Raw genomic sequence first — 24,981 nt, forward strand, 5'->3', positions numbered from 1 at the left:
CTTCCACCCACACATTGTTCTCTCTGAAATCTCTAGAGGTGTTTGGGGAGGGACAGGAAGTGTGCAACCACGGCTTTATTAGTTGTGTATCTCTTAAAATACAAGATTATGGGGCGTTTATTCTATTTTCCTCTTACTGTCAGAGGAAATTAAGCTAAGGCTCAAATCCCAGTTTTACCAATGACTAGCCAAGTCAAGGTTTCTCCTCTACCATGTTAGAAATTATATTTCAAGGGTACTTATGGGAATGCCATAAGGACAAACAGAAATACAGAATGGAACTAGCACAGTACCTGGCTCAGAGCAGGTGCTCAGGAAATGCTGCTCAGGAAATGTTTTAAAGATGCAGACATTCTGATAACCCTCTGCAGTCCCAAGGAGTGCCAATGCACATTCGTTCTGTTTGCACCCCCAACTTTCTACCTTAAAGGGATGTGGTAGGTGTCAGGAGCAGGTGCTCAGGAGCAGTAGGCTGAGAGCAGGTGCTCAGCAAATGTTGGCTCCCTTCTCGTCTCCCTCAATGGTCAAGAACTGAAACTGCCTCTGATTTTTCTTTCAATAGCTATTGAGGAAGCCTCATGGGTCAAGCTGGGAAAATGGGTCAAAGAACACTTCCACGGTGATAAAGCCCTGTCTGAGTCTTTATAGCTTCTAGGACTATCTGGGACACAGAGTAAGACAATGCTGGTGTGTCTCAATGTCTCTGAGAGAGAACAGTGGGGTTGCATTATGGTGGAAATGGAGGTGGGTATGTCCCCCCAAACCTTCAATGCTTCTGAGGTGAGTTTTTCAGCCTGCTGACTGAAAAACATTAAATCTGTTTAAGATATTATATCCTCTCTCCTTTCTTATTTATTTTTTTAAAGATTTATTTTTATACAAGAGCTGGTGTAGGCCAGAGGCACAGGAGGGTGAGAGGATTCACCAGAGACAGAGTGGGGAACAGAAGAGGCCGACTGATGAAATACACTGCTAGGGGAGCAGCGGGCACGACAGCAGAGGTCTGCAGCTCCTTGTGGGAATTTCCCTGGCGGGCCGGGAATCAAACCCGCGCTGCAGAGGCTGTGAACAGCTTTACAGCACTGCGCTCAACCTGCTATGCAACCGGGGAGGCCCCCTCTCTCCTTTCTTATTGATATTTTATCCTCTGGACTTTCTTACTGACAAATCTTTGAGATGCAGCAGATGAAGTGGATAAGAAGAAACAGCCAGGAGACACCTCAGACCTTACAGTGACAGGACCAGTGGTTCTCAATCTTTGAAATATGGTAGCGTCTTTTTTAGACAGAACCTTTCATGGCTAGCTGAATTTTCAGTTCTTGAGAAAACGCACTATAATGCTGCCATGAATTCAAGTACACTTTAATGGAACACGGGTTCTTTTTTTTTAATCTATAATAGCATCTACATGCATTTCAAAAATCATATTTTGAGGTATTATTTACTGTCTATTCTCCAAGGTGAACCATGAATGTGACTTTGCTAGCCCCTGGGAGTTACTCTATAGGTCCTTAATCTGTAGGAGAGAGCAACAATCTCTGAACTGTTGTAAAAGTGAGCACTTTTAGAAATGTAAATTGGTAAAAATCTTTCTGAAAGGCAATTTTGGTATGCATTTTAAAATGGGTATACCTGGGCCTCCTTGGTGGCACAAGGGGTTAAGTCGCAGCACTATGAAGCTATCCGCAGCCACTGCAGCATGGTGCAAGTTTGACCCCCAGCTGGCTGGGGCGCTAACCCACATGGCACAGCAGACCTCTCCTGTCTCGCCTGCCCGCTGGCCCCCTCAGCAGAGTACTTCAGTCAATCTGCCTGCTCTGCTCCCCGCTCTATGTCTGGTGAATCCTCTCACCTCCCACACCTCTGGCCTGTACCCCAGCTCTTGTATGCATACATAAATAAATCCTTAAAAAAAACGGGTGGAAAAGTTTACAGTGGAGTTATTTCTAGAAGTAAAATCACTGCAATATTCTTTGCACTAAATAATTGCAATGTCATCTCAGATTAAATTCCAATGGAGGGGACACCAGGTGACCTTTTGCTAGCCTGGGTACTTATTTTCCAGTTTTTCTGTGTTTGTAGTAAACAGTTTACACCTGTTACCTTTAGAGGATTGTTAACAGGAGTTGGAGTCCATTAGGCCTTCAGTGGCTGGGAGTTTATATACACTATTCCTTCATCCTGGGGACCAACAGTTACCCACTTCAGGCATAGGATACAAAAGCCCAGCTCTACTAAATCGAGGTGGCACAGATCAGCTGGAACTGTAGTTGCCTCCCTAGAGCTCCCTGCGGGTTTAGGCTGAGCGAGGGACTTCACCTGATAGCATCTCCTTGATTGGTTGCTTCCAATTCCCGCCTTTCCACTCCTTTAATATCTAACCTGGGAACAATTCCTAAAGAATCACTTGCACCTCATCCTTGGCTCAGAGACTGTGTCTGGGAGCACATGACCCACGGGTGACATCCAACAATGAGGGACAATGCATGACATCATCCGTGCAGTATCACTGAGGCTAAGAAACTATATCCGCAGAAAACATGACAATATGTTAATATCCTCTGAACAGATCGCAAGTGAGAAAAGAAAACCATGTGTGATTAAGTATGTAAAGATTATTCACAGGCGCAGCAAAAAGACTAGGCAGACATATCAAAATGTTATCATAGAATTATTTCCGATGGTGGGAACATAAGTGTAACTTATTATTCTTCATCCTATTCTGTATTTTTCAAAATTTGTGTAGTGGGTATAATTACTTAAAACAAGCATCCCCTTTCTGTTTATTAAAACATAGCAGTGGGGGGCTTAGATCTGCTGAAATGTGTACTAAGGGGGAGCAGAGAAGGTGATAGCCCATGAAAACAGCTGTTAAATGACAGAATCATAGAAACTGCAACAAAAAATGGTAGTTACTGGAAATGAGAAAGAGTTGAGAAGTAATATAGTCGGATCCCTTGTGGAAACACTAAGATGAATGCTGTACCCCATTGCAACCCATAGATCACTTTATGCTGAGTTTTTCCAGTAAATGACAGCTCCATTTTGATGAACATGATTCAACCTACTTATGTGGCTCAATCTCTACATCAGATAATGAAAGGCAGGGATTACTGTTTCTTAACTTCTGTTTTATTTAGCGTGATACCTAGTGCACAGAGGAAGGCAATAATGAACTAAATAGTAACTCAATGGAAATTAACAGTCCCCATCACTATTTTATTTTAGCAGCATCTGCGTTACTGCTAACTTTTTAAAAAGTTCCAATTTGCTTACACCTTGTGAACTACCTTCTTGCATACTCAAGGACAACAGTGATCATTGACAGAAACTCTACCTGGAGCTTACTATTCAACATCTAGCTGAATCCTCAACTTAGGAAGCAGGCATTAGTATTGCATTTTATAAACGATGAAAGCTGAGTTCCAGAAAAACTAACTCATCTGTCCAGACTGCACAGCTCATACAAGGTGAAGAGATGTTTGAAAATTGACACTCTTAGTCAACGTGTCTTGCTGCCATCTTGTGATGGAGTTTAAAGGTCTTTCAAAGGAACAGGGAGGAAACACAGTCTCCTTTCTGTCCCCAGTCCTGTGCTTAAATCATCAAGCCCTCGGAGTAAACAAGTGACCACAACTTTATGAGGACAAGAATGGAACAGAACGTTCCTTACTCCAGAGCATGGTTCTTAACCGGGAGGCAGGTGACACTGCTCTCAGGGGACATTTGGACATGTCTGGGGACACTTTGGTTGTCATACCTGGGAGGGGGTGCCACAGCGCCCCAGACACCTCTCCACCCTAAGGAGTCACCCAGTCTACACGTCAGCCATGCCAAGGACGAGGAAGCCTGCTACAGAGAAACAGGTGATGCTCGCTTTTGTTGCCCGCACCCCCCCACCCTCACCCCCAGGGTGACACACGGCAATTCCAGACTCTCCTTAAACAGGAATCCAGGCTTTGGTCTTAAGTCAGAGGCTGTCTTGTCAAAGCCACAAGGGCACTGCCACTGTCATGGAAGCTCTCCATGGAAGGTTCCACCCAAGGTGCTTCCCGGTGTGGGAGAGGAAGGAATCCAGCCCATTTCTGCCCAGAATCCCAGAAGGAAAGGTGCCCATGACCAGTGATGGCAGCTCTGGCCTGTTGGCCCACCTTACCCAACCAGCTCCTTACAGCTCCTTACAGAGGCCCTGCTGCTGTGGGCGTGGGGATGCATAGGTGTTACAGAGCCTCCAGGAAGGCCTGCCCCAAGCCCAAATTGGCCACCAGGCAGCCACTCCCCAACAGGGGGAACAAGCCCAGCACCTCAGGGCTGCAGGTCCTCTGTGGACCCTGACATCCCTCCCCTACAACAGCAGCAGAGGGAAACCATGCCAGATTTACCTTTCTCCTTCTGGCTTACTTTGCTTAGCTAACCCTCCAGTCCATCCACATTGTCACAAACATGGGATGATTTCTCTCAGATGTGGAACAGAAAGAAACAAAGCAGAGCCTAGAAGTCTGACTGGATTTGAGACCCCCAGAGACATGGCACAGTGAGGGGAGGACCACCGGTGCTTTGGCGGTGGCCGCGGTGTGGTCACATGCACCTCAAGATGTGTGAACCTGTGCTCCTAGAACACATAACATGTTGCAAACAAACATTACCACAATAAAAACAATTTAATTTAAAAAAAAAAAAAAAGCAGCAGAGAAGCATGGCTGACATAACCAGGCATTACCTCCCAGCCACCCCTAAAGTCAGCTCTACCACTCAGGCTTCGGGAACTACCAGGTTCCTAAAACTGAAATGCTCACGCATACCCTAAATTATCCTTGCAACCACTGAGGTTACTCCCTGGGAACTTTCTGAACTAATTACACCCAGTTATATGCTAAGTCAAGCACAACTGTGCCCACTCCCCACTTACTTCCTTCCCCTCAAGAAAGCAGGAGGCAGCTAGAAAGGGCAGGGACTCCGCAGGTGAAGGCTGAATTCTGTCTCCAAGATTGCCTGGCACCAAATTACCCTAAAATGCCACCTGCAGGGGGTCCTGTGCCTGCTGGGATGCCCTCTTTTTCTCAGGAGGAGAGGTCAGAGTCAGTGGGAGGCCCGTGAATGGTGGAGGTGCTTTTTGAGGCTGTGAGGGGCCCTGCCTTGGTGCTAACAAGGAGGTGGGCTTTAACTGGCCAGAAGTGGAAACTCACTCTCCTGGACACTGTCACTGGGGATAAGGGCAAGGAGACCACCCTCAGCTGAGAAGACTCTGGATTTCCGGGCTCAAATTCACCAACCCAGGACTCTTTTGAAATCAGGGTGGTTTTTCCAAGGTCTCCATAAGCAACCGTGGGATCTGGGTACTGGCTGTCCACCTCTATTCCCAAATATCAATGGAGCACCCATGTGCCAGCCTGGGCGGGGCAAGAACTCCAGCCAAACAGACGGTCCCTCATCCAGGGAGCTGACAGCCCAGAGCCATGGTGCTCAGCCTAGTCCTTCTGCCTCTCAGGGAACACCTGGCAGCCGCTGGAGGCATCCTGGGTACCACACTGAGCATGGGGGCATCTAGTGGGCATGGCCAGGGACGCTGATAAACACCCTGCAAGCCCAGGCCAAGCCTCACCAAGGGGAATCATCTGCTTGAAAGTGTTCATAGGGCCGAGGTCCAACTGGTCCGGAAAGGAAAACAGGCTTTAAGCAAGTCATCATCGCACTGACTTGGTCTGCACGTTCATTGTATTTCTTTAACATGTTCTCCTATCAGTAGAATGTGTATCAAAGGAGGCCGTGGCACACCTGGACGGGGGCGGGCAGGGGTCCGAGGAGGCCGTGAGGGAGGGCTGTGTAGCTGGACATCGGAAAATGAGCTGGAGATGACCAGGCAGAGGGGGAGGCGTAGAGGGATGGGGGCAGGGAAGAGGGTTCTAGACAGAGAATCCCCAGTGCCAGGCAGCTTTGTGTTAGGAGGCCCCACAGTGGCTCTGGGAATATTTTCCATTTTACACCATCAGCATCTCACCGACTGTGTAAGGGAAGGTGGAGCCCGGGGCCAGACACCTGATAGTGGCTGATCACGACAGAGACCCAGTATTGTAGGATGGGAAGAAGAACTCACCCCAAACGGAGCTGCTCCTCCTCTGGGCTCAGCATCTCAGTAAGCAAGAGCAGTGCCCATCCGCCCCAGAATCTAGACGGAAGTGCAGGAGTCACCCTTCATCTGCCCTCTTACCCCACAAGACAGCAAGCTGGAGTGTGCTTCCCCAGAGACGGGGCCCCCACGCTCTCCGCTCTCCACCTCCATTGCCCCCACCGAGCTGCCACTTTCGGGAACAGGACCTTAGTCTCTCCTATACCCAACTCATCGTCTGCACTGCCCCAGTGACCTTCCTGACAGGACAGCTGACCTTGGCCCTCAGCATCAAGACTTGCAGAAACCCAATAGTTTCCCCAACCCCTCAGGACCTGCAACCCCTTGCTGCAGCTATGAGCTGGTCTGCCTTCTAGCCGGGGCTTCTCTAAGCCATTGGAAGATTCTGCCAAGTGCTCACCAGCCGCAGGCCTCCATGCTCAAGTTCCATCCAGTCCAGAGGACACCTGTCATCTCTTCTCTCTGTGCCTGTGGTTGGGGCGGGGACCTTGTCTGTCCTGTCTCCGCTCTTTCCCAGTGTGGCTCATGGGACACCGAGGTGCTCAATATACAATCAAGGATTTGATGAAGAGGAAGCTTTCAGTGATCAGCTTAATCACTTCATGTACTAATGTCAATTACAGAAACCATCAGCTCATAAGCAGGCTGTGATCGAAAGTATTTTGGGAAGCCTTTTTTTTTTTTTAAAGAAAGTCTACAGCAAAGTGTCATGACCTTGGCGCTGTTGATATTTTGGGCCAAATGAACCTGCACTGCAGAGGCTATGCTGTGACTTGTAGGATTTAATATCCTTGGAAATGATCCTCTACCCACAGTACAGCAACTCCCTACCCCTGCCACCCCCACCCCATATGACAATAACATACCTGGAGGCACTGACAAATGTTCCTGAGGGAGAGGAAAGGCTGCCCCTAGTTGAGAACCATGAATCCAGAGAAAAATTAAAAATGGATGGTTAGGACTTGAATTCTGCTCACACAATGTCTCGTTAAGCAGGCTTTGCCTGAATTGCAGGTGCAACAGTGCATTTTGATACAGGATTCCGTAACTAACACATGAAGCACCATTTCTGTGGGAGTATCTTTCCCAGTCTTCACTAACACTGGTGAACTGCAGGGGCTGGGGGGTCCATCCTGACGGTGGGCTTAGCCTTCTGCACCAGCACACCTGACGACATCTGATGTGAGATGTACGCAAAGGATGGTGGGGGACAGGAAAAGAAGCTGGTGACGTACTGGGGGAAGGATGGAGCTCTTAGCATCTGATCTGCTCTTTCATCTATGTCTGACACACAACACCGTTCTGGGTCCTTCCTCAGAGCATCCTCAGGCAGAGAAACCTTTTCTTTCCATGGTATGGCACGAGCCACAGATGGAATGGGAAGGAATGAATCTCAATACTGCTCTGAGCCCTGTCCACCACCTGCCCCGTTGAGTAATGTGATGCTCTTGAGTGTGGAGGACCTCTTCAGGAAAGCAAATGACTTCCCCTCTTTACTTGCCACACTGCAACAATATTTCCAATTATTGGTTAAACTGTAAATGCCCCATGAGTCATTGGACTAAATCTCACATGTATGAAATAGTCAATTATGTTCTCAGAGCAATTCCCAGCTGTAAAAATAGAGCCACATGGAGCGTATTTTTTTCCTGCAGCTAATTGAAAATACTGCACATATAATGCATGATTTAAAGCACCCAGGAGGAATTTCAATTTGCATTCCCTATTTTAAAATGTACAATCCAGCGCTGTCTTAAAGTGCTCTGTGCATTTAATTCAATATGGCTCGCCGGAAGCCCCAACCACTCCTAAATTTTCGCACTACGAATTGATGACCTGAGGATTTCAATGCTCCACGAGATTTTTAAAACGACTTTATAGGAAGAGAAAGACAAATACTGAAAAGCTCACATATGGAATATTATAAGGAAACAAAGCAGATGAACTGATAAAGCAAAAGAATTACGAACTAGTAGACATTGCTAACTGAACTGAGGTCTCTGAGGCTTCAAGGGAGGGGGAAAAAAGAGTAAAGGGATAGAAGGGGTGGTGCTGGGGGAAAGGAAAGGGGAGAAAGGAGGCAGAGAGGAAGGAAGGAAGGAAAAAAGGAAAGAAAGAAGCAAGCTACATTATGACAATATATCCACGAACCACCCTTGCTTCATACTTTTGATTTGAGGGCTCCTTGTTGCAAACATTTTGGTGTCTGCATAATAAAATTTTATTATTTACTAAAAAATTAAAATATCAGCCAACACAGAGCTTTCTCTTCTTAACTTAGGTTGCATATGGTAACAAAACTATCACTGGAAAAATGAATAAATAAAATCAAACTTTCATAGGACTTCATTTTCTGAGAAAGTAAACATTCCTGCATGAGAATCATTCAGACCTCTGGAGGTAAGAGAAACCTCCAAAACAGCAATAAGATGCCTGCCAGGAGGAAGAGAACAAACATCCTTCACTCTGAGGTCCAAAGTGCCCCCAGCACCACCCTGGAAAGGATGTCTTGGTGGTTGATGACAATGGTTGATCAGATGGCACCAGCAGAGTCTAGAGTGATGAAGAAAGGATCTGTCAAAGTAACAGGAAGTCAAAAAAGGAGCCCGAACGCTTGGAGGCTGAGGGTAAAGGGGATTATAAGATTTACATCAGCTTCCCTTTCTAGCAGTTTCAGAGGTTGCACACTCAGGAGCCATCCTAGTTCCCAAGGCCCTACACCATAAGTAAAGCATCATGGCAGAACTTAAAAAATGAACAGAAAGACAGCCTAGACTTAAGAGTCATAGACTAACAACAGACGGAAAGGCAGACACGCCTCATTTTATTGTGCTTCTCAGGTCATGTGTTTTTTACAAGTGGGGTCAAGCTTGGGTTGAGCAAGTCTACTACTGCCATTTTCCCAACCGCTCACTTCACGGCTCTGTGTCACATTCTAGATGCCATGAAGAACATTTTTCACTCATAGGAGGAAGCTGGAATATCAAGGGCCACAGGAGTTTGGGGGAAATTGATTCCAACCCTCCTGGAGGACTTAGAGGGGTTCAAGACTCCAGTGGTGGAAGTAATACAGACGTGGTAGAAACAGCAAGAGAATTAGAACTGGAGGTGGAGCCTGAAGCTGACAGGACGGTTGCCACCTCATAGTACAACTCGCATGGATGAGGAGTTGGCTGAGCCAAGAAAGTGGTTTCCTGAGATGGAATCTCCTGGTGAAGATGCTGAGAACAATGTTCAAATAACCGCAAAGGTCTCAGACTATTACACAGATTTAGTTGATAAGGCAGCAGCAGAGTTGAGAAGATTGACTCCAATTTTGGAAGAACTTCTATTGCAGGCAAAATACTATCAAACAGCATCACAGGCTACAGAGAAGTCTTGGGAAAAGAAGAGCCAATGGATATGGCAAACTTTCTGGTTGTCTAATTTTAAGAAACTGCTGACTACAGAACTGAGGCACCCAGAGGGGAAGAGGGAGCAGAGAGCTAAGAACAAAGTGGGCAGGGAGTAAAATAGAAGATGGGGGTGGGGGCAATGCGGTAACGACACCTGAAGGGGGATCCAACTTCGGAATCGCTAACAATGACCTCAACCAACAGCACTTCAATAAAAATATAAATAGGGCCTCCCCGGTGGTGCAGCGGGTTAAGTGTCCTGCTGTGAAGCTGTCCACAGCCTCTGCAGTGCAGGTTCAATTTCCCACTGGCCAGGGAGAAACCCATGTGTCATGGCAGACCTCTCCTGTCTCGCCCACTGCTCCCCTCAGCAGTGTCTTCGATCTGTCTGCCTGTTCTGCTCCCCACTCTGTCTCTGGTGAATTCTCTCACCCTCCTGCACATCCGACTGTACCCCAGTTCTTGTATAAATAAATCTTTAAAAAAATATAAATAAAAGAACAAAAGGAAATTGCCACAGCCACCCTGACATTCCATACCCCCAACCTGGTCAGTCAACACCATCACTACTGAGACAAGATGCTCCCCCAACACCCACTGACAGCTCAGATGATGATCAACCCGTCCCTCAGGTCCGACGCCACAAGCAAAGCACAGTAGTAGAAATTACAAAGCTGACCTTAGGAACTAGGCTAACGGCAGACAAGCACAGAGAGAAGACTAACAAAACAGGGCACTCAGAGCTTCTTTTGGCAGTAAAATGGTTTTTTAATTAAGGTACATAATTGCTTTTTTCGACATACTATTATGCATACTTAACAGACAACAGCATGGTTTTTATATATGCATGGGGAAACCAAAAACTTTGTGTGACTCACTTTATTGCCATTCTTGCTTGATTCCAGGAGTCCAGAATGAACCCACAAATCACTGAGGTGCTCGTGCATAGAAAGGACTAAGAAACACAGTAGAGTGTTGATAGGTGGTATCAAAGGCAAATAAGGTGTCAATCTGCCTTGACTTTACCTGCCATAACAGAGTTTGATCACAAGTGCTTCCCTCCACACAGCAAATTATCAAGTAGAGGTGGAAACCGGAAGAGCCTCCATTAACTTCCCCTCAACATGAGAGAAAGGCAGTCTCAGCAATTGGGGCCCCCCTGGCAAGTGACAACCAAGCTAGCAAAGAACTGAGTGCATCAGAACCGAAAGCCAAGTCACAGTGGACGCTCCACACATATTTATAGAATGAAAATGCCACTCACAGCTGAGTGTTATTCCTCAGGTAGGTAAACCTTTAACCTTAGCTCTCGCGCCACACATGAAGGAGCAGAATTAGCAATGATGAAAGGACTCAGAAGTGACCTATTTCAATAACCTCTCACCAAGGGCTAATGCTATTATCTTATATTGTCTGTACCTAAGACATAGACATCCCTAACACTTGAGAATGTGAAATGTTGACTGTAACCCTGGGGGTTGACCAGAAACTGCTTTGGCCATGAGAAATAATTCAGGTTGGAGCCTATGACTTGAGACGTTAATGATCTCACTTGTTACACACTGTACTTATTAATCAGCTTTCCCATCACAATGGGCTTCTGTGAGGACTATTCATGTGGACAATACCATAACTTAGGGATATGGCAGCTGTTAGTATCTCTGTCCTGCAACAACCCTGGGGGTCCTGATGAAATCTGAGTTTTCCACAAAGGCCTCCTGCTGTGATTCCCCTAAGTGATGCCACCTCAGGCGAGCCTCCTGAGCACCCGCTCCTCAGCATCCTGACATTAAATCAGCAGCCTTTGACAGCCATCCTAAGTTCCTCTTCGCCCTTTGGCACCACTCAGTATTTATTTACAGTGTTTTTTTCCCCCAGAGCAAACAGAGGGAAGGCAGGAGTATGGAGCCTGAGTGACAGAACCCAGGAGGGAGGGAGGGATGGAGGGAGAAAGGAAGAGCCTGGTGTAGTTCAATCAGCTTCCAATACACCTGCACCCCCAGGTTCATTTCTGAGACTCAGATAAGGAAGGTTTCAGGGAAATGAACAGACGAGCAACATCCTCCGTACATTCCCTCCAAATACACTAAAGATTTTGCATTAAATCCTGGCTTCTGGCACAGAGCTGTAATGATGCTCCATCTTTCGCTAGATGAAGCCAGAGCAGCTATGGGATAACTCTTGGCACCTGTGGAAGGGATCCCACAATGCCTGGTGCACTTTATCTCCCTTCCCTGCTCCCCACGTTGGTTCTGGTCATGAACTCCCCTCTTAACTAGCCTGCACAAGAGACCCACACAGGCTTGGCCCACCCACATGCTCCATGGTAAGTTCTTGACAACAAGTGAAAAAGTTATGCAGAGGAAGCTGGGAACGGATCCTGAGTTCCATGTTTCCTCATTTTAACTTCTGGGGGGAATTAAATGGGAGACACCATCCAAAATATATTAAACAAGTAAAACATATGTTTATATACCTCTAGGTGCAGGATCAAGAAATACTGCTAATTGGAAGCGGAAATGAGGGACGAGGAAGATAAGAGTTAATAATTCCCACTTTTAGAAGGGCCCTCTGCTTTTATATCTGATCCTCTGCTCTCCTCTTTCAGTACAAAGAGTGTGTCAACAAATAAAATGCCAATGGGATATTTAAAATGATAAACACGCTACATTTATAGCTTTTATAGGGCCAGCAGCCGCTTTGCCAGCAAAAGTCTGCAAACATGAGAAGCCAGTTGAAGCAGAGCAAGGTCTGATTCCAAACTTGGTTTTAGCCACCCAAATTTGCTGAGGTCCTGGCGAATGTCTTCTGGGTTTGGTGGGGGGTGGAAGGTGTTTCCCAGAAGAAACCTGTGTCCATTTCATCACACCTGTGGGCCCAGCTATTGTCTAGCTTGACACCTGTTCATTAGCAATGAAACTGGTGAGTAGCTGCCCAAGAGGTAGAAGTGGAGAGTGACTTTGAGAAAGCTCCTACTGTGTGCACCTACTGTGTGTACCTGCACCTGTCACAGGCTGCCTCACTGAAGCTCACAGGAGTCTTTCAGGATACAGCTGATGGGACAAAGCCTGCACCTGCCTGTGATCAGGCTCCTCCTCGATCAGTCAGCGATAAGCTCCTCCCCCATCTTGAACCCTGGAATCCCCTGAGGATTGTGTGAAACACTGTTCCATAAAACTATGTGACAACTCGGCACCACAGAACTTTTCCTCATAGGACCAGTCTTTGTACCTCCCCACATCCAAAGCCGGGGCAGAGGGACGTGGATTTCTGGAATTAGAAGTCAGTGACAGCAGAGAGGCACACCTGAGATTTAACGTTATAATGCAAGGTTACCTCAAGGAAAAATAAAAATCAGCCCATCAATGACTTCATGGGAGCTTTCCCTCTCTCCTGTTCAACCTCTGCCACAAGACGAATCTACGCTGAAGAATCTTGAAGGGTGGACAAGGTTGTGCTTCTTTTTGTCATCAAGTCATGCTTTAGAGGGGGAGAATGTCTCCCCAGTTTCTCATCGCCAGTTAAAGAAACCATGTTTACTAGCAATGGAGCTGGTGAGTAGCTGCCAAGGAGGTAGGGGTGGAGGGTAACTTTGATAAAGCTCCTACTGTCTGCACAGTCCTGTCACAGGCTGCCTCACTGAAGCTCACAGGAGCATTTCAGGATACAACTGAGGTAACAGATGCAGGAAGAGTCTCCCATTTGCTTGCCCACCTTCTTGTACAACCTAGGTACCTTGTACCTAGCGCCTCTAGGTTTTTTCATCTACAGAATGACCTTGTGCTGCCAGCCTCCCAGAGCCACCACCCGGCTGCAGTGCATATAAAGCGCTTTCATGGTCTTCACTCCAGCACCCATGACTGCTCGGGCCATTGGGGTTCCACCCCACTCTCCTGGAGCCCGTCCACCAAGAGGGAGGAGAGAGGCATCTCATGCAGCTTCCCAACCATTTGGTCCTCACCAGCCACTCCAGTTTGACCCCCAAACAGCTCCTTTGGGGACGGATTGCTAAGCCAGGTCAAGGGGACAGGTCTGCTGCCCTGGGGAGGAAGAGTTGGTCACTATGGCACAGGGTGCATGGTGGCCATGAAAGGCCAGCCCACTCTGAGGGCTTTTCCCTATTGCACTTAAGTCATCTGCAGACCATGTACCCCTGACTGCTGCCCCCCACTATGGCAATGCTGCTGTTCTAGACTATCTCAAATTGTCAAAGTGTCTCAGATACGTTTCTTGCACATAAATATATATGATCCTCCAAGCCCTGTTTGGTGGATATTCTGTGTTCAGTAAGTGCTCAAACCCAGCTCGCAAATGACCTCCCAAATACAATAGTATGACTGCCTCCTACTCCTTTGAAGTCTCGTGGGGGCAGGTGCATCAAGTGTAAGTCTTGGGGACTCCCTCTACCCTCTGGGAACAATCCTCTAAGAGAACAGGGAATGGATATGAACATGCCCTCAACATGGAGAAAAGCAGCAGGAGTCAGCCCCGTGGCTTAAAGGAATGATGGTCACAGTCCCCAAGCTAGTGGCGTTCTCTGGGCCTAATCCAGGGTGGGTGACAGGTGATGGGACTTGTGTCACCACGCTGTACCCAGACCTGGCATCTGGAGAGGGGATAAGGGACAGGAGCCAAGAGAGGAGAGACGTGAGTTCTCAGCCTGCTTCAATCCTGGCCATGCCAATGACTTAAGGCACCAAATATCCTACTGTGACACAGCACAGTAGGCCCCTTCTTTGCAGAGGTGCTGTCCTGGCCACCTCCACTCTCCAGCTATGGAAGAGGAACATGTGGAGGCAACTTTCCTGCCTACCTGTGATTAAGCAAGTACCTGTCTCTTTTTCTCCTTTTCCTAATAAACCTGTCCTTTTAAAATGTAAAAAGAAAAAAAAAATTAAAAAGGAATACCCATGGACAAGTGTTATGCCTAAAGTGTTATTCCTAAAATACCAAACTTGGAGCATGGGTTTAACCAAGTTCCCTTGACCCCCAAATTCATCTTCCATCTAACAATGCCCCAGTCTTTCATGGTGGGAGGGGTGGGTCGGGCATGGTGGCTCTGCTCCAGCCTCCAGCCTCTGTCATTCACTGCAAATGATGTTTCAGTTGAAAATCTCCACCCCACACGAAGACCTGGGTGAATATTCCACCTTTGGAGCTCTTAGCAGAGTTCACCACACACCTGAACCTCAGTTTCCTCACCTGTAAATGAGGAATAATGTCTACCTTACATCAGCTGGCACGATTCAATAAGATCACAAGGGAAATGTGCCTCCCAGGACTTGACACGCGGAAGATCCAAGATCTTTCATTTCCTTCTCTCAAGGCTCTTTGGGCGCCTCTGTGTCAGGCACCGGGAAGAAGCCAAGAAGCAGAAGACAGACCAGAAAAGCCTGGAGGGTTCCTGGGGGGGGTGGGGGTGGACAAGGCATGCATGTGACTAGGACACAGTCTAAGTTCTAGTTTGGAAACTAGCTCTCACTGAGGCAGGCAGCAAGGCCCAGAACTTAACTTTTGTCATTGTGCATGTAAAAATACACTCAAAGAAATTTGAAGCTGGTAAGTACGTGGGAACAATTGAGTTTTCAGCTCTTGCCCTGTCAACTCACAAGCGGATGATCAGCCTTTTGACTTCAGGAATTACCATCTCGCTGCACCCTGACATGTTTACTCTGGACACTTAGGCATCTCTGGCCCAGCCTCCAAATGTTCTTTTAATTAACATGTCACACAAAGAAATGAACAGGTTGTATGTAAGATGGTATGAGTCTAGGGCCTCCCCAGTGGCACAGCAGGTTGAGCCCAGCACTGTGAAACTGTCTGCAACCTCTGCAGCACTGGTTCGATTCCCGGCCGGCCAGGGAGATACCCACATGGCGCGGCAGATCTCTCCCGTCTCACCCGCTGCTCCCCTCAGCAGTGTTTTCGGTCCATCTGCCTGTTCTTCTCCCCACTCTGTCTCTGGTGAATTCTCTCAACCTCCCGTACTCTGGGCTGTACCCCAGTTCTTGTATAAATAAAATAAATCTTTCAAAAAAAAAAAAGATGATATGAGTCTTTTGGTAAAAAAAAAAAAAAAGATGGTATGAGGTAATTAATTTCAAAGAGAAAGGCCATACCTTCAGAAAGAAACTTCACAATGAATTCATCGCTCAGAATGCCCCTGGCATCCCCTGCCCCACTCTCAGAAGGAAATTCAGGTTTGGTTGTATAGGGAAAGTGGTATAAAACCTCAGTGGCTATTTTCCAGTAAAATCCTTAAAAGTCACTTTACTGGCAGCAGAAAATACATTTCCTATCTGGGAATGTTTACTGAGGTTCATCTCACATTCATAGAAGTCTTTATATTGCAGGAATCAAATCACAATTAAATGACTGTTTAAATATGTTCAGTGTGTGTTGAAAATGATTCTTTTTGGGTATTTGGACATCATTGGATTCAGTAGAATGATTTTTTCACAGTCTAAAAAACAAGAACAAAAAGAGAGAAGACTCTGGATGCGACACTTGCAAAGACCAGAAAATTAAACCAAATAGATGATATGTCCTACTGCATAGACATTGAGTCATTCTTTATAAGAAAAATAAAAAGCGCCCAGCCCATGACAGGTTCAGCCTGCGACATATCATGGAAGCGCCTCCTGGCCACGCAGCTGTCTGCACGTACGTCCTCACGCAGGTGGAGTAAGAGGGAGCTTGTGTGTTCACCACCCTTTGTTCTAAGGCCAGTACTGAGGCGCCTGATGCCTGTGGGAAGGACAGAATACCAGCTGATCCCCAGGAGTACTTCCCCAGAGAATGTTCCAGCAAAGGGGTCTGGAAACAGCACATGAGCACAAAAAGCAAGCCCCTTGTTAAACAGCTCAAAGACACAATGAAAAAGTGAGTCCTGGAGGAGGTAAGCGCTGCCCCATGGGACAAAGAGAACCCTGAGTCAGCTCCCGCCCGGCTCCTGTACAAAGCACCTGAAGCAGGCTCGCCACGCCATCCTCACAACACTAAGACAGCTACGCGCACGCCCAACTCACAGACATAGATAAAGAAACCAAGGGTTGGAAAAGGTTAGTAATGTGGTTACGACCTCCAGCCTCCAGCTAGTGAGTGACAGCATCTAGATACAAACCAACACCAAAGTGGAATCCAAATATTCCCCATTCTTAAATACTGCACTATACTAAGGAAGAGAGGACAGGAGGAGGGGCGGAGGGGATGGTCTATACTATTTAGATGTGTCAATTGTGAAATAATGTGTGCACCTATAAACTTTAGAGAAAAAGAAATTAGATCTGGAGGAGTGGTCTCGGCTAAGCTGTCTGCACACACTGCTGGCACTCAACTAGGCATCTTTTAAAAGTCACATCACACCTGCTCTTTGCTTATTCTGAGTTTTATTCAGCTCAACCTAAGTTATTCCCTTGGCCTCTGGATAAATGCACTCTACCTTTCAATCCAAAGGTCAGTACTAATTTTAGATTTGAGTCCCAGAAAAACACAAGTATCCAAGGAATGGGGGGGGGGGTAGCAAAGGCATAAAGACATTGCTTCAAACATAACGTGAACATAGGAGCCTCTGCCCGCCTTGAGGGTCTGGGTGGTGTTGCTGAAGGACTCCCTGCAGCCAAGTGAGAAGCTTGTCTTTAGAAAGGAGGCATGTCATTTGACAGGAATTTCTTTTTGAGAAGCTATAAATATTGATTAGACAAAAATCTTTGGAAATTCATGGTGTCAGCTCACAATTCACACACGTTTACACACCTGGGTTCAGGCTGATTCATTCAGGTCGTGTGCAGGACCACAGATGTTCCAGCAGCTCCACGCTCCTCTTTCCCAAAGGTGGGACAAGAATAACATTAGTTTCTGTCCCACAAGAGGCGTGAGGTTCAAGGAGGCAACACAGAGCCTCTGTCAACTGAAAACAAACACTAATACCAGTTGGGGTGACTTGTCTGCCCAGCAAGCACACCACTCTTAATACTTCCCTCTTCACCACAGGCTGAGCATGTGACAGACTCTGGCCAATCACAGGATCCCATTCCTCTGCTCACAGTCATGTGGGCTGAGCATGTGACAGACTCTGGCCAATCACAGGATCCCATTCCTCTGCTCATAGCCATTGGTCTAGAGAAAAGCACATGACCCAAAATGAGCCAATCAGATGATTCTCTAGGATTTTTCCAACTGGAACAGCAGGAAGTCCCTCTTTGGATCATGAGGCTCCAGGGAAGAAGCCCAGAGCCACCTGCTCAGAGGCTGAGCAAGATACAGAGGGCAAGGAAAGGAAGTCAAAGCCCCGAGTCCCTGCTTCTAGTCCCTCCCAGACTAGCAGTGCCTCCGGGTTGGCAATTTGAGCCAGCAACTTCCTTCCTGCCCTCCCCCCACTCCCTTGTTTTTATGTCAGTTATTTTGATGCCAGCCAGTTTCTGCACTAGTAACCAAAAGATAATGCAGTGACTAATCACTCACATAACTTCAGCAGTGACCAAATCCTCAATAAAATACTTGCTTCCTAAGTGGATTCCTTATTCTAAAAATGATAAAACAAAATTAGCAGAGGAAGTAAACACTGCCATTATTTATACAGCATTTTCTCACACACAAAAAAAAGAAAATAAAAAGAAAAACCTATATTAATTTTCAGTCAATGTGTTCATTTTCTAGTGGGCTTCCTATTTGGTGTTAAACTCCTGTATACCCACCCCCTCCCACTTTCAAAATTTGGTCCATTAAATTTAGGATTAAAGTTATTTTTTTCTAAATCTATACTAACTGGCACTAAATGGAGGGGGGATGGGGGAGTGAGGGCCAATGCTATTTTGGGGATGCTCTTAAGAGAAATTCCCCAGGTTACCAGAGCTCTCACTATGGGGGGGGGGGTAAGGGGGATGTTACAGAAACTAAGTACCTTTACCAAGACCTGCAGCCGCTACAAGAAATCTTTCCTGCCTTTTCATGGGATTGTTTTTTCTTTTACATTAAAATCTTCTCCATATTATCTTTCTCCCAAGGATTAACTGATAAAAATAGAAAGGCACAGTGGGTTCCAATTCTCGAATTATCATCTGAAGCGAAGGGCAAAGACTGAGGTCAAACTGAAGCAAGAGTGTGGGGTGCTCCAAATCTGATCTTGAACTGGGGCATCCACCCCAAACTTTGAAGGAATTCAAGGATGAAAGGGGACGTGTTTGTCAATACACATGAATGGAATTACAAACAGAGGATTGCTCAGGCTCAGTGGCCATCCCCAAGCACAAAAAGAGGCTGAGAAGGAACGCCAACTTCTCTGGCCTGGGCTGACATCCAGACCTCGAAATCTAACAGCAGAATAAGGGGAGAATCACTGACTGTGTCAATGGACTCAGTCTGTCGGGTGAAAGGCAGCATTTCTCAAAAGAGAAATGAAATTACACTCATCTTTCAGTGTTCTTAGTCAAATTGTGAACTGGGAAATAACTTAAAGGTGTAGTCTGTTGCATTTGGCTCCATTACATACTTAAGGAGAGTTTCTTAAAAATTCAACATAAGATTTGCAGCCCCAGCAAGCAACCTGCTCATGAGAAAAGATGGTTTTGCAAAGAGAACGTGGACTCATTCAGGGGTGCTCCACAGAGCTTTACAAAGAAGACCCAAATAGGGCCTCTCTGGTGGCACAGCAGTTAAGCACTGGGCTGAGAAGCTGCCCACAGCCTCTGCAGCGCTGGTTCGATCCCCAGCCGCTGGTAAGGGTCCCACATGGCGCACAGACCTCTCCTGCCACGCCCGCTGCTCCCGTCAGCAGTGTACTTAGTCAGTCTGCCTGTTCTGCTCCCTGCTCTGGCTCTGGTGAATTCTCTCACTCTCCTGCGCTTCTGACTGTACCCAGTGCTTGTATGAATAAATAAATCTTAAAAAAAAAAAAAAGAAGACCCAAATATTTGGGCCCCAATTTATTTAACATTTTAATACAACTGGAGAATTTTATATCCTCCAAGTGAGAACACAAACTAAATCTTCTTATTGATGCTCAATGCCATTTCTGAGTACTAAGTAGTCAAGCTAAATGATTTCATAAGTTTAAGAGAGAAAGAGGAAGGTGGAGGGAAGGAGGGAGAGAAGGAACTTCATGGAAACCTAAAACAAGGCATTTAAGAAAAAATTTCATCTAGACCTGATTATTTATAAGAAAGCTAGATCTCAGAAAGCAAATAAGTTATAATTTTTTCCTAATAAAATCCTAATAAGTTATAATTTTTTTTCCTAATGATATCATTATTTCATCACATCCCCTGGACAGACAAGGAGATGAAGTCTTAGATGGTCAAGCATACAAATGCTAGGAGGCCCAGCCCAGGGCCTCTCGCAAGCCCTGGCTGAGGACATTAGCCAAAAAAGGTCCAAAATAGGCCAGGCATCACCATCTCCAGAAAGGGTGAATGAAATAAAGGGGGATGCATTCTCCCACCTGGCACAAATCATGAATGGAGTACAGACAGACAATGGGCCCCAAGGAAGCAGAAGCCGAGCACGGGAAACTGAAGTGAGCGCAGGCGCAGAAACACTTCTGCTCAACTCCTGCTTCCCCTAAGCCATGTTCTAGCTCCAAAGGCTTGGCTGATCAGACATTTTTTCCAATGTGAAGATACATATGAAAGGCAGATGTAGCGGAAGCACAGGACGTCTAGGGGGAAAGCTCCCCTTTAAGCCTGCAAGACGAGTATCCTTTCATAAAGCACACAGTAAATGTAATGAAAACTAGGAAGGTGGTTTAGTGCCCCCACACACTAAAAGCCTTCGGGTCACGCAGCACTCCTGGTGCAAAGGAAATGAAAACACGAGCACATCTTCCAGCACCCAGAGCCTGGTGGGAAAGCTTGCTGCTCTGACAGTAGTGGCCATCAGAGGCACCTGCGGGGTGGGGGGACATGGGGTGCAGGGGGTTCACGACCACACACATTCGAGAGGGACTGTCTTGAAGGACTTTAGGAACAGGTGATAGTGGACCTGAGTCTTGTAAAAAGTGAAAATGAGCAGACAAGGCACACAGAAGATGGAGAAAGCAGCTTCCAGGCAGAGCCCCAGCTGGAGAGCAGGAGGGAGGCGTGGGCAGCGGGCAGGAGTCTGCAGGAGGTCGACTATGCAAGAGAATAAAAGTTGGTGGGGGCACAAGGCAGGGAGGTGGAAAGGGGCTGAGGGAAGCTTACACTTTGTCAAGTCATTACAGCGCCCTGGGGAGTCCCTGGAGAAGAGAATGGAGCACTGTGGGGAGCTCCCTCGCTGAGGCTGCGGAGCTCTGGACCAGGGCAGCTCACAGGGAGCATGGGAGCACCCTGCAGGTTGGTTCAAGAGGGCCACCATGTGCAAGGGCTGAGTGCTCCCAGGACAGCCTGGGCCGCTATACAGTCTCCCCACTGCAGCCTGGGGTGTGACATGGACAGAGTCCTGTCTCCTCCCAGGCAGTTGTGAGGAAGAGGGAGTGTGGGCAGGTCTGTGGAAATGGTTGGTAATCGGCAGAGTCTGCATCTCAGCCCAGGTAAGAGAACACGAGGATTCCAGATTGTCCAGCCTCCTAACTGTGACATCTCAATGTCACTTCTTCACAGTCGGGGTTTGTCCCCAAGGCAAGAGGGAAGCACTGAGCCTTTAACAAGAGGGACACAAGATATGGATTTTTAGGATGGGAGGAATGTCACCCCAGGAAGGCGGTGGAAAGGGGCACAAAACTTGGTGCAAGAAAGCGAACCAGGTGACAGCGCAGGAAGCCAGTTGGGAAGCAACGGCTGATGCTGGCAGCTGCTCAGAAGCCTCTGGGACTGGAAGCTACTGCCTATGAGGGAGCTGGAGAGCAAGCAACCTGCATGCAGCAGGCACTGGAAACTCCCTTGCAAGTGCTGCCACTTGCAGGTTTGCCTCATGTTCCAGGCCTTCTGATTTTTAAGAGAACTTTAAATCCAAGTCATCTCTTAATATTTCTAATATTCACTCATTTTTTTGTATCTTTGTTTGGGCCAACAACACACCTGCCAGCTGGAAATGGCTGCTTGGCCACTACCTCTTGTGGACTAGGAAGCAGGCAGGGCCAGTGTGACCAAGTGCAGGCCATGGGATTTCACAGCACGAGGAAGCCACGGGCCTTGGCAGCTATCTGGATGTGGGGCAGCAGCTGCAGGCATCCAGCATCGCCCTGGGGTGCCCCAAACCACATCAGGGAACAGTGCAGACTCCACCAAAAGACAGAGGGGCACATTTTGGCTAAGGATGAAATGGTTATGGGGTAAATGTGGGAACTAAAATCTGTTTGGGATTTAAAATCACGGCTAAGTTGCTGGATTGTAGTAGGTAACTAGCGGGAGACACCAGTCTGGGGCTTACTGGGCAATGGGGAGAGCTGGAGCTGTGGGAATATGGTTCGTCCAGACGTCCTAGAACATAGGCGAGGTCAGCACACCACCCTGGGTGAGCCCTCGCTCTGGCAGTGGAGGTGCCAGGGAGGCAGAGAGGAAGGCAGGAGAAGACAGCAGCCAGCGACGACAAGAAAAGCAGCAGAAAAGAGGAAGCATCCCATCCAGTGACACAGTGATGAGCAGGGAGTAGCCATAGGATCTCTTGTTCAGGAATCCTGGAGTCCTCTCCTACTTTGGGGGAACCTCTGGCCCATAGGCAGAAAGGAAAGGAAGACTGGGAAAGTATTTACTTGCTTAAGGAGCCTGGGGAGTACCAGGGATGCTGGAGATGATGTGGGTGCGCAGGAACAAGGTGAAGTCATATTCAAAATACAGCTGACAAGGAGGGGTTCACAGAAACAGGAGCTAAAAGTGAGAGAGGAGAGTATGATCCCCCAAGACCAGGAGGTGTCTGGATTCTGGATGCTTCCAGAGACATCAGGCACTTTGACCTCTGTCCCTCCCCTACTGGCTTTTTCTTCTATTTTTCTACACTCTTTAGTTTGATTAGGTTTGCTTTTTTTTTTTGTCTGTTTCCTCCCTCCAGAACCACTGCTTCAAGAGCATAGGGACCTACTCTCTCTACCAGAAGTCAGAGTCTAGCAAAGTGCTTGGATGCAGTAGTTGCTGAAGATTTCTGGGGAGACAGGGTACAGAAGGAAAAGCTTGTAGGAGGGAAATGAAAGACATGGAAAGACTTCATGTGGTGGTCACAGTCTCCAAAGACTGGGCCATGAAGCCACCAGCCCAACCAGAAGGAAGGGAGAACCATCTCTCACATGGGAGCAGAGCTGCAGTAGCACACCGGTTGGCAACCTGGAAGGGAGTAGTTTGTGATTTAGAGACACTGAGATGCTGAAGTTTCTGGTTTCAGAACCGGAGCAACAGTCAGAGGGGCGTGGATGGAGGTAGAGGACTCAGCAGCTGGCGTGGGTGGAGATCACTGGATCTGAGTTAAAGAAATGCAATGCAGACCATGCCCCAAGTGAACTGTGGGGCTGGGGGCTGGAGAGAAAGCCCATGGACCACGAGCTAAAGTCTCCCATACTGTGGCAGAATGACCGGCAGGCGGGAGAGTCCTGCAGAGGTACAGTGGGACCTGGCTAAGTCACCATGTCATTGTCAGCTCTACCACCTCCAACAATCTCTGACTAGTATTTAATCACCATGTGCAGAACTGAAAATTAACATATTTTGGGGACTGAATCATTTTTGCCCTTTGTAAACTACACCGATAGGGGAAGTTCCCAGGAGACAGAAAATTTTGGCATATACTCATTCCTTTTAATGCAAAACATGGATGACATCCTTATGACCTTCAGTAATTGTCCTGCACTGTACGGTATTTTCAAACCTGGTTTAAATAAAAAAATCAAAACTTGAGAGCTGAAAGAAATCTTAAGATTATTAAGACCAACACCTTAACTTGAAAAGCTGAAGAAAATTGTTACCAAAATATTATGCACAGGTCCTAATTGCTGATGTAGACAGGCAGACAGTATTGCAATCCCTTCAATTTTTGAAGCGTGTTTTAGCAAAGCTTACATTTCCTCCAGTTTATCTGTGTTCAACTTCTGATGTAAAATCTTCAAACCGGAAAATTATCATGTAAATTGTTCCTCAACAGTTCAGAGAAATAAACTGCTTCCTGGCTAGAAAGAGGAAGTCAAACCTTCAAACACCTTTTCATGTTGATGCTAAATATAAGAACATTCTCTACAAAGTAGTCAAAGCAACACCCAGCAGCCTCTGAGATTTCTCAAGAGAGACATACCTGAAGACGATTTTTTTTTTTGTTCATTAAAACACGAAAACCTTCAACAGCATCTCCCACAATACCCGAAGGTGGAGCGCTGCTGCCTTATGTAAGAGCCGCCTTGCTTCCCTCCAGGGTAAATCAAATCCCGAATTCCGCCCAGAATTTCTGGATACTTTCGTCTACCTGTAGTCACGGATCAGCCTCTCAATGGTCCTGTCCACCGACGATGAAGCGGCGGAGACCTGCCAGCGGCCCACTGGAGGGCTCTCCCCCAAACCCCTGTCCCCCCAGCCCGCCCAGGCAGCGCTAACAAGTAGGAGTCCCTGGTCTTGCCCTACCGGGCGGCGCGCAAGCCGAGCACCTGGGCACCCCGGGCGCGGGTGCGCGGCGCCGGCGAGGCTGGACCGCAGGAGCCACGCGGGCCCCGGGCTCCCCGCCGCGGGCACACCTGGGCGCCCCGGCCGGCGCGGTCCCTCCCCGCCCGGCCGGGGTGTCCTCGCGGCGCCCCGCGCCTCGCGCAGCGGAGCCCGGCGCGCACCCAGCCCCGGCCGCGGCGGCCCCGGGGCGGCTGAGAAAGTTGCTCCGCCTCGACTGGGGCGCGCGGGGGCCCCGCAGCCTCCCTCCCCGGGACCGTCCGCGGCGCCGCGGGCAGCGCCGGCCGCGCCCTCCCGTCCCGCCGCCGGGATGGCCGGGGGCGCGCGCCCTACTCACCGCCCCTGCTCGGGCCCCGGTGCGGCGCGGAGGGCAGCGCAGCCCGAGAGGGGCCGGGGCCGGCGTCCGCGGCGGGGAGTCGGCGGCGGCCGCGGCCGGAGGGTCGGGGAGCACAGGCGGCGGCGCCCGCAACGCCGGCAGCCGGAGCCCCACAGCGCCAGCCGAGCGGCCGCGGCGCGGGGGCTTTATGGGCGCGCGCCCCCGCCCCTTCCTGCGCCCCCGCCCCCGGCCCGCCCCGCCCCGCCTTCCCGCCGCCGCCTTTGTGTGCCGGCCGGCCGCGGCGTCCCCGCGCCGGCTCTCGGGGCGCCCCCGCGCGCGGCCTCTCGGCTGCCGTCCCCCCGGGGGTCCCCGTCGCGAGGCTGCGCCCCGAAAGCACCGGCGGACGCACCGACCCAGCGCGGCGGCGCCGGCCCGGAGCCGACCTGCACGTGGGGCGCGCGTCTCGGGGTGTATGTGCGGGGGGGTCCCCGGGACTCGGGGCTCGTCGATGGGTGGCCCCCTTGGGAAGACCAGGGGGCGCCCCCGGGCCGGGTGACGCATAACAATGCCAGGTCGCGACCGCGGAGGGGGCCG

At 48.5% G+C, this 24,981-nt stretch overlaps 1 protein-coding gene across 1 annotated transcript in view; it reads right to left on the reverse strand.

The window, feature by feature from the left end:
• Positions 1-24,464, reverse strand: part of SERPINE2 (serpin family E member 2) — a 56,364-nt gene extending 31,900 nt beyond the window's left edge. Inside the window, exon 1 of the mRNA XM_037524142.2 lies at positions 24,409-24,464. The gene's annotated coding sequence lies outside the window, so the exon portion shown is untranslated. The remainder of the gene's footprint in view (positions 1-24,408) is intronic.
• Positions 24,465-24,981: the final 517 nt, after the last annotated feature.

Source organism: Talpa occidentalis, unplaced genomic scaffold (assembly GCF_014898055.3).
Source record: "Talpa occidentalis isolate TD23 unplaced genomic scaffold, MPIMG_talOcc4v2.1 talOcc4.3, whole genome shotgun sequence".
NCBI classification, from domain to species: domain Eukaryota; kingdom Metazoa; phylum Chordata; class Mammalia; order Eulipotyphla; family Talpidae; genus Talpa; species Talpa occidentalis.